The sequence below is a fragment of the Porites lutea genome, chromosome 2, assembly GCF_958299795.1.
Source record: "Porites lutea chromosome 2, jaPorLute2.1, whole genome shotgun sequence".
NCBI classification, from domain to species: Eukaryota; Metazoa; Cnidaria; class Anthozoa; order Scleractinia; family Poritidae; genus Porites; species Porites lutea.
The window spans coordinates 34,991,189-35,000,975 of NC_133202.1; positions in this window are offsets into that span (position 1 = coordinate 34,991,189).

Genomic DNA, 9,787 nt, shown 5'->3' on the forward strand with positions numbered 1-9,787 from the left:
TAGTTTTGTTTTGAAGTTTTGAATGTTTACTGCTTCTGTAATTGATATCTTTTTTAGTAAGAAAGAATCACTGTTAGCAGTGACACATTTAACGATTGAAGGAGAGTCCTGTTGTTGAAAATAGCCTATTGCGCTTGTGGTTATTAATTTATGATATACAGTTCTGAAAAGGGGGTATCTTTCTTACAGTCTCTGTTCCTCCTTAACTTATTTATGATCTATAGCGTTCTTCAAAAGAGACAAACGATGGTGCACGGAAAGAGATATATACCGTGGATTTTTTTCATAGGGAATAACTGCGCCAAGTCAATGTTAACTGTCTTTAAACCTTTGAAACTAGAGGGGAGTTTAGAAATGTTATTGCTTATTTCATTTTTTGTATTTATCTACAATATATGAACCGGTATTGTCAGGTTCCCACACGAATATGGGAGACACTGGAACCCCAGCAATTCCTGACAGTAATTCTCTGAATTATTCAGCCGCATCTAGTACAGCCTCGCAAGAACATAAGAAGTTGTTTGCCGCCTATTCACGAACCCCTGCCCAAAGAAACACCTACTCCGGCTCCGGCAAAGGCAAAGGCAAAGGCAAACGAGTGCCGACTTGTACGCTAAAGGTTTTTTGTCTCTCACGGACCGACGCATCAAAACCGCCTATTGCCGTGAGAGACAGGACTATTTTGATCAATGCGGGCCTAGGGGATGCTAGCATCCAGTTTAAAACAGACGCCAGCAGTGTAGAATGCCACCAGGAAATCGTGTCGAGGTTTCCAAAACTGTTGGAAACTGGTTACGAGTTGCTACTTTATCAGCGAGGAGGGGATGCAGGCTTTTACAATATTGCTACTAAACAGGTGGATATAATTTACCTTTAGGAACGATCAAGGTATAACTCTGTACACTTCGGTTTGTGGTTTTTAGCATGGCCTACGTAGCAAACATATTGTGAGCGAGCTCCTTTTTTTTGCCCCCTGCTACGCAGGCTGTTTTTAACCTTGCTGGCTGTCAGTCAGTCCTACCTCAGTAACATTTGAATTCATGCATTGTTGGACTAAAATAAATTTATTTATGGAAAGCACCGAAATGCAAGGACTCTTAAGAGGAAATCGTTTCTCTTGCTTATTCTCTCTTATTTCTGTATTTACTGGCGGTTTGGACGATTCAGGCGCCGTAACGCACTAGTACGGTAAAGGCTTAATCCAAAGTTACAGCTCATCCCCAGGGGTCCACTGACAGGAGAAGAGGCCCACTACGTAGCGGTAACAACTCAGCCACCGCTTATCACCATTAAACGAAAGCGCATTAATGCAAGCTGATTTGTCATACTTGATTATAAGTCAATGAGCCTTTCCTTTCTTAGCCGATTTTATAACAAAGGAGAACATTGCCTGAAATTTTGATAATTGGTTTTATTTTTGGGTTCAGGCATCGGAAACATTTCAGAGATGGTAGACGTCAGTGTTAAACAGGAAATATCGTTATTTAGTCATGGCATGCAGAACAAAATTTTCCTTCCAATCGTGTTTTTACACTGAAGATTAATGTATTTAAAATATGAAAGAGTACCATTTCTGCGGCAGTGCGTATGAAGCAGAGACAACTTATCTCCATCTTTTTTGTGACTGAAATAGCCGGAATAAACTTTTTTCTCCATGCACGGATCTAAGTATACCGTGGACCATATGCAGTGCTTATAGAAGCAGAGACAATTTATCTCCATCTTTTTTGTGACTGAAATAGTGGAAATGAACTTTTTCTCCATGCACGGATCAAAGTAAGCCTTATGGACCTTATGTCCTTATGCTCGTCGTTGTTACCTCCCTTACCTGCACTACTTGAACAGGCATGAAAGAAGTATACCGCAAGTAGACATATTAAATATGCTGATCGTACTACGTAAAAATTAACTCTGCACGACATCAACACCACACAGCTGTCTATATATGGCTACAACCCCGCTCTGTTTTGAGTTCTTTCGGTGTCGTGTTGATTTCTTGCAGAGTTAGTTTTTACGTAGTACGATCAGCATTGCAGTATTCTCCTTGTAGAATTTAGTATGTCTACATTATTATTTTTGCTGATCAGGTCTTTATAGATCCTACGTTCTTCGGCGTATTCGTTTGCGGTCCTGTGCAGTCTTTATACCGCAAGTGTATTTTGTCGGAGTTCTCTTCATTGTCAAGTCAGTGTGAATTGAATACTCGTTGCTCGAAAGATCGGAAAGGAAAGTTAACCACTGTATAACCTGGGAAGTTTAACCCTAAAAATGAAGCAAAATTAACTTTAAAAAAAAAGACCGCTTTACACAGGAAATTGTTAATGGAGCAAATAAAACGTCTTCAAAGCTTTTCTCGGAGAGCCAGACAAGTTATAATGAGATAATAACAGTCAATACAATTACAGGGTGTCCGGAAAGTTCGTTCCTCTAATTTTATGCACTATAACTGTTGACCAAAACTTTATTTTTTACATGAAATTTCTAGGGGATGTTTATTTCTTTATCGAGTACATGTATTCAGAATTTTAGTAACTGGCATGCCTTTTTATTTTTTTATCACATTCTGTAGCCGTTGTGGCATGGAGTGAGATACAGCGTGTAGACCCACGGATGATCCATTTTGAGCTTTTTATCACCTGGTGCACAGGAGCCAGTTCAACCCCCAAACAATATTTTTTTAGTTTGGGCAGCTAAAAAAGTACATTTTGGGCATTCACCCAGAAACGATAATCATCCCTACCCCCTTCCACAGCAAGGCTTTTTGTACTTCTTTACAAATTGGAGACGAGCTGGGCGTTAATTGGCAGACTAAGCAGAGGGTTTTTTGCCATCTCAGGGGTCTCTAATTTTAAATAATCGCTTTTCATAACCCTTTCTGGACTTGGCTTGCTGACTATTTGAGAGCTTCCTCGTCGAGTCTCCTATTTTGTATCTTGCCTTCTTTATAACTATTTTAGCAGCATTATTCAGGACGTTTGGTCTTCCCCTTCGTTTCTTGCCCTCAAAACCTTCATTTCCTCATGATCAGTTTACCATCCAACACTAGCATTTTCCAGTTTTTTAACAGTTTCTACTACAGATAAGCCAGTAAATCGAAGCATACATGCTTATGCTTTCACTTAGCTGAAGTTTTTTGCGTGAAGGGGATTCATCTTTCGTGATATTCATAAAAAACAAGAAAGGAGTGCGAGTAATTTGGGCTATAAAATACAAATAATATGTGGTTTGAAAATATACTCGCGCACGCGCACCTTTGGCGTGGAAGTACACAAATAGAATATTCGATTCAACAGATGGCACAACAAGTATGAAAATAGTGAATTACATTGAAAGACAACTTTTGTTTAAATGATTTGCTTACCAAGTCCAATCATACTAAAATACATACTTATAAAGGAGAGGAACGAACTTTTGGGACACCCTGTAAACCCACTCGTGAGCTACTCGAGCTGTGTGCTGGTCTAGTAAGCACAAGGAGCCTGGGATGAGCCCGCGCAAGCAACAGGGGCGTCAAACGACTGTTTTCTGAAAAATATCTGTTCGAAGAAGCAAAATTTTCTAGAATTTTCTTTTCCTCGAGGAAGGGTAAAAATTTCTAGATGACCATTCCATTCGTGCACAATTTTCGAAGGTAATCTAATAAATTCCCTACTGGTTTCTGAGGGTTTTATATTTCGCATTTCGCATTTCGCTCCCCAGGTTAAGCTACACTGCAGTTATTTTCGTAGGAAAAAGAAAACCTAAAATTTTCGATGAAGTGAAGAATCAGAAAAAACTCTTTTTTTGTAAAACTTTAAATTGCATCTAAAATTTTCGGGAAAATTACACTGAAGCCCTTGTAATTTCGTAAAGACTCAAGTTGCCATGGTTTACCGAACGCATACCAATAATGGCAACTTAGAATGCATTCCTTACGATAGAAAAGTACTCTGGACAGCCTATAAAGTGTTTTCTATGCATTTAGAAGGGAATCATTCCTGAGTGCCCCTGAAGAACATGAAGAAAGGAGAGGGCAGGGGAGGGGAGGAGGGTAAGACTTAACTTTTTTGGAGACTTCCTGCTGAAGCTGATGACTTTTATGGTTAGCAAATACCAAGAGTCATGAATAACCTCATTGTATAATTATAATAAATATAACTATGAGGAACTGGGGACAGAACTGAGTGAAATATAAAAGTAACCTCTTGATATTAAAGGAACAATTAACTGATTAAAATCAGAATAGAATGACTGAAAAAAAGTCATTTTATTTGAAAGAAACCTTCCACACCTTTTGCGCCTACGAATAAATGTGCATTATGTTAGTAAAGACAAAAAGAGCTGTGCTCGTCGAAGCACATCGAGGAGCTAGCTGAACAGGGGCACCCCACTACTGTTCCCTCCCACAAAATACACATTGAAAACACTTTTTAAGAAGCGGCGCTATAAAATTTGTATCTGTGCCGTCATCCTAGGGGAACTTGAGTCTTTTCGCGGAAATTACCTGGGCTTCAGTCTTATTTTCTCGAAAATTTTAGAGGCAATTTAACGTTATGAAAGTGAGAATTTTTTCTGATTCCTCTCCCATCATACTTTTGAATCCAAAAATTTTAGGTTTCCTTTTTTCTACGGAAAAAGTCCTAACCTGGGGAGTGAAATTTGAAATATCAAACGTCAGAAAATCGTAGCTAGGGAATTTATTTGATGAGCGTCGAAAATTGTACAGGAACAGAACTGTCATCTAGAAATTTTTAGCCTCCCTCAAGTAATAAAAATTTCTAGGCAAAATCTGCTTCTCCCAACAAACATTTTACAGAAAACAGTCGTTGGGTGCCCCTGGGGCTACCGAATAATCTGACAATCCCAGCGAGTAACAAGAACGAGATCAGAACCCGGGAATTGATCTAATTAAATCCAATATTCCAAAGTAAATTGGTGGCCATCATAACTTCCTCAACCTTCTGTTTTCCCTTCAGTGGAAAGAAACATATAACTGGTATATATAACAAGTCATAAAGTAGTTTTTGATTGAAAATGCTTTTTGATATTTTTGGGAAATCAAAGATATGCTGAGCCTTTAAGGCTTTCGTAGTAAAACATCTTGGTCTCATGCCTGACGTGTATTAAATACTAAAAAATGATGGAAGCCATCATTTGAATAGTGCTTTCCAGCCCTGCGATAGATCAGAATCATAGTACTTTCTAGAAGTGACTGAATAATGCCAGGCATTCAAACAATATCTCACTGAATGTGCACGCAAAATAAACCGCAAAAGAATTCGGATTAAAATATGTAAAAAGCAAGTTAAAATGTCAATCATTCTAATGATTCAAAGACTATATATTAATAACCCACTTAAAGAACCAATATTTTAAGATGACCGGATTTAAGGTTGAAAGGGCATTTACAATATGCTATGATATACTCAGACAGAGTCAAGAGACTAGTCTGGTCAGTCAGCTGCCTCTTGATTGAAGCATATTTTTTAAAGAAACTAAAGTGTACGTCTTTAAACTTTTATGTTGGTATTTAGCTTGCAAAGTATGTTAAGTTACTAGTATAACTTTGCATTAGAGCCGGCATCGAAGGAGGTTATAATTTCGAACTTCATCATCGGCACGATACAAAAGAACAAAAAAGTCTTTTAAATCAGCAGGAGCTTTCATTCTTGCGTACGAAGAGTTGTTAATCTAAACATGCTGCTTAAGTTGTTTAAAACTCCAGTAAAATAGATTTTATGTTCAATTTTACAGCAGTTTTGAGCCGTCTTGTTTTAAAATGCTTGGCAAGAAACTAGAAAGCAATTGGATCTGTCACTGTGACAGTTTCAACAAACCGCAGACTGAAATACCTAGCCCGGAACAACCCAGAGAGATCATTCTCGAAAGGCATGAAAATGGTGAAAGCAACAGTTATTTTCTTACCTGAATCGATAAGAAACAAGTTATCTTACTCAAACAGCAATAATTTGACTCACCTTGCTCACATTGAGGAAAGAAACAAAATGGTTAAGTTAAGGTCCCCCGCTTAGATGTACCATCTGAGTGTTGGTATAACTATAATTTGTAGCGCTTAAGTAATTTTTCTTTAAAGGAATACGTTACGAAATAACTCAGTCGAGTAATTCATAGCCAGAGGGCGATTAAAAAAAATTCCTAGCAGACTTATTTCTGCGTTTGGTTCTTAAAATCCTGGCATGTGAATACTATGGGCAGTATGCAATTATGATCGACGTTGTCTTTTATTTGATACTGTTTCAGTCAACGAGCTTTGAGAAAAACGGTTGTTTGCTTTAATAATTACTTGCCTGTGAGACCAACTGCGAGATTCTATTATTTGATATTAGCGTCACAACTGAAAGAATATCTGTGAATAAGAATGATGAATGGTGATAGAGTACCATATGTCACGACTATAACACTGATGCAACAGCGCTCTTTAGCCAAACTAAATGACAAGGTGTGTAGTAACGCTAGTTTTAGTCAGCCCTTAATGATGGACACCTTAGGGACAGACGCTATTGTCCACAAAACAGAGGAATCCAAATCAACTGTCCCCAGGGTAATGGAAAGGTATGGGTAATCTCTTGACGGTTTTCATCTTGGGGTTGCCAGGGGCACCCAACGTAAATTTTTGCAAAATATCTGATCGGAAGATGATTTGAGATCTAGAATTTTCGGAACATTTGTTGTAGAATTTCTTGCTTGCCTGCCACTCCTAGGATTTTCGAACATCTAAAAACTGGTATAATTGCCCATTTTTATCGGATTTTTACCCTTAAAAGGTCACCTAGAATTTTCGGGAGCCTTTTTTCTGGCTGAAAGTTTCGAAAAGGTGAGTTTGGATCCCTATAATTTTCGGATCGCTAGCCTTTCAGCTAGGAAATCCGAACAGATGAAAAATTTTTAGGGGATTAAAATATGCCTATATCTACCGTTTAAATACTAAAATACGTTAAACAATGCTATATTTAAGTGGTTTTGAACTATTTTCTCGTTGGGTGCTCCTGGGTTGCGCTATTGAAACAGTAGAGAGGTCAAGCATCACGTTTACGTCAAACGGCAAACGCGAACTTGTACCTCGTGGAAGTCTCCCCTTAACTTGTCGTTTACTGTTCATTATTTCTACTCATAAATTAGTAGTTTCATGCACTGATTTTCTATCCACAAGAATTGTTTTGATCTGTTTTTATCTGCTCATTTTCTGTTTTGAGAAATTCTCAACTTGAATCTGATCTTGCCGTTTGCCGTACAAACGTGAAGCGGCAATGTCACTAGTTACCCTGAGGTTTCATTCTTCCTCAGCTCATTCGTCGTAAAATGATGGCTCAGAACTGCCTAAAGAATAGTTCAATTTTTTAACTTACTAGAATTTGGACAACTTGGGCAAACATGTAAGATAAACAAAATATGGTACTCCAACTTCTTTGTTCCCATTTACTGACGTTATTTCAGTTGTGCCTGGTGTCAGTAGGCCCGAGGTTGGCCTACGAACTTTGGAGTTGGGATGTGTCGGGAGCGTGGATCATGGAATCACACTAGTTTTCACATGTCTGGAAAATCCCAGACGATCGGGGATTTTACTGTTTCCAACCGTCCCAGATTTTGCCGACTAATGAATCGTCTGGGATGGTCGACGACAAATCTCCGGAATAGGGAGGGTTTCATTTTCCGACGCGTCCCCGCAGATATGGCTTAGGCTCTATAATCACGATTTCGGCTTGTAATTAGTTCAACTCTTCAAGATTTGTTTAGAGTATCCCGATTCCGGATACGCTCCTCACTTCTGTTTCACGCGCGCATGTCTCGTCACATACAAATCAGCTAAGAAATGGTATCTAATGCGCATGTGCATCTTGCAGCGGTGCCCCTTTAAATCTCGTGTCTAACTATGAACCAGAAACTCAATTTTCCTTGCAACCTTTCAATCTCGATGATACCTCCCCAGTCTGGACCAAAATCCCCTATCCCGGTCTAAACTGCTTAAAAAATCCGGTCCTTGACAGCAGCACATCGATAAGGACGATTGGTTGTTACGGTACTCTGGCTTGTTACGGTGTTGACAGTAATCGGAGTGGATAATCATTGTAGTTGCAAACCTTTGGTAGTTGCGGTGATCGTGGTGGTTACGGTGGTCATAGTTTTTAAAAGTGGTGGTATATCTGAGTCAGGGAATTACCGACCAATAGCTGTCGTTTCTCCCGCTTTCAGTACAGTACTGAAAAGATTTGTATATGACCAACTTGTTTCCTATCTGGAGAAAGATTGTCTACGTTTTAATTTTCAGTTTAGTTTTCGAAAGGGATATTCCACTGAATATACCATTCTAGAAACCCTAGAGAATTTAAAATCAGCAATTGATCATTAGAAAATAGCATGTGGTTTTTTTTTGTACATTTTTCAAAGACCTTTGATACAATCAACCACCATATTTTATTAGGAAAAATGAATAAATACGGGATCCGAGGACTTCCCCATGCACGGTTTTCAAGCTATTTAACTAATCGTAAGCAATATGTGAAAGTTTAACAAACTAAACCTCCTCCCATCAGTAGCTGCACTGTGGTAGTGGCCAACTCGAAAAGCTTTTCTCCTTTGGCCTCTACGCACTTTTCTAAAGTAATGCTTATTATAACGTGGTAAACTAGCTCTGATTTTCTTTCTTGTTGTTCCTATTATTATTGTATTCATGTACTTTTGAATAACTGTGAATAAAATAAACTTGAACTTGAACTAGTAGTTGTAGTACCACGACTACGACTAGCATGACCACCGCCACAACCACGACTGCGACTACCACGTACAACGTAACTACCACGACTACGACTACCATGACCTCCGCCACTACCACGACTACGACTACCACGTACACCGTAACTACCACGACTACGACTACCACGACCACCGCGACTACCACGACTACGACTACCATGACCATCGTGACTACCATGACCACCATGACTAGTTACAGTGTACGTGGTAGTCGTGGTTGTGGCGGTGGTCATGGTAGTCGTAGTCGTGGTAGTTACGGTGTACGTGGTAGTCGTGGTTGTGGCGGTGATCATGGTAGTCATAGTCGTGGTAGTGGCGGTGGTCATGGTAGTCGTAGTCGTGGAAGTTACGGCGGCCATGGTAAACGTAGTCATGGTAGTTACGGTGGTCGTGGTAGTCGCGGCGGTCACGGTAGTCGCAGTCGTGGTAGTTACATTGGCCATGGTAGTCGTAGTTGTGGTAATTACGGAGTTCGTGGTAGTCGTAGTCGTGGTAGTCGCGGCGGTCATGGTAGTCGTAGTCGTGGTAGTCGCGGTGGTCAAGGTAGTCGTAGTCGTGGTAGTTACGGTGGCCAGGGTAGTCGTAGTCGTGGTAATTACGGTGGTCGTGGTAGTCGTAGTCGTGGTAGTCGCGGCAGTCATGGAAGTCGTAGTCGTGGTAGTCACGGTGGCCATGGTAGTCGTAGTCGTGGTATTCGTGGTAGTGGCGGTGGTCACGATAGTCGTGGTAGTTTAGGAGGTTACGGTAGTCGTTGTAGTCACGGTGGTCGTGGTGGTCATGGTAGTCGTGGTAGTAACGGTGGTCGTGGTACTCATCCCTCGCAGGTTGTCCAAACGTCAGTCGTTGTCAACAATGCAACAGTCCTATTCAGGACCACGTTCACCCGGACGATCATACTCAACCTACTTATGAAATGACTCCTGGTTTCAACATTTCAAAAAAATATTATTATCCAAAGTGGTAGAGAATATTGCACTCACCTCAGAGCTAGCCAATAAGAGCGAGCAAAAGGGCACTATTCAATGGTTTAGCATAA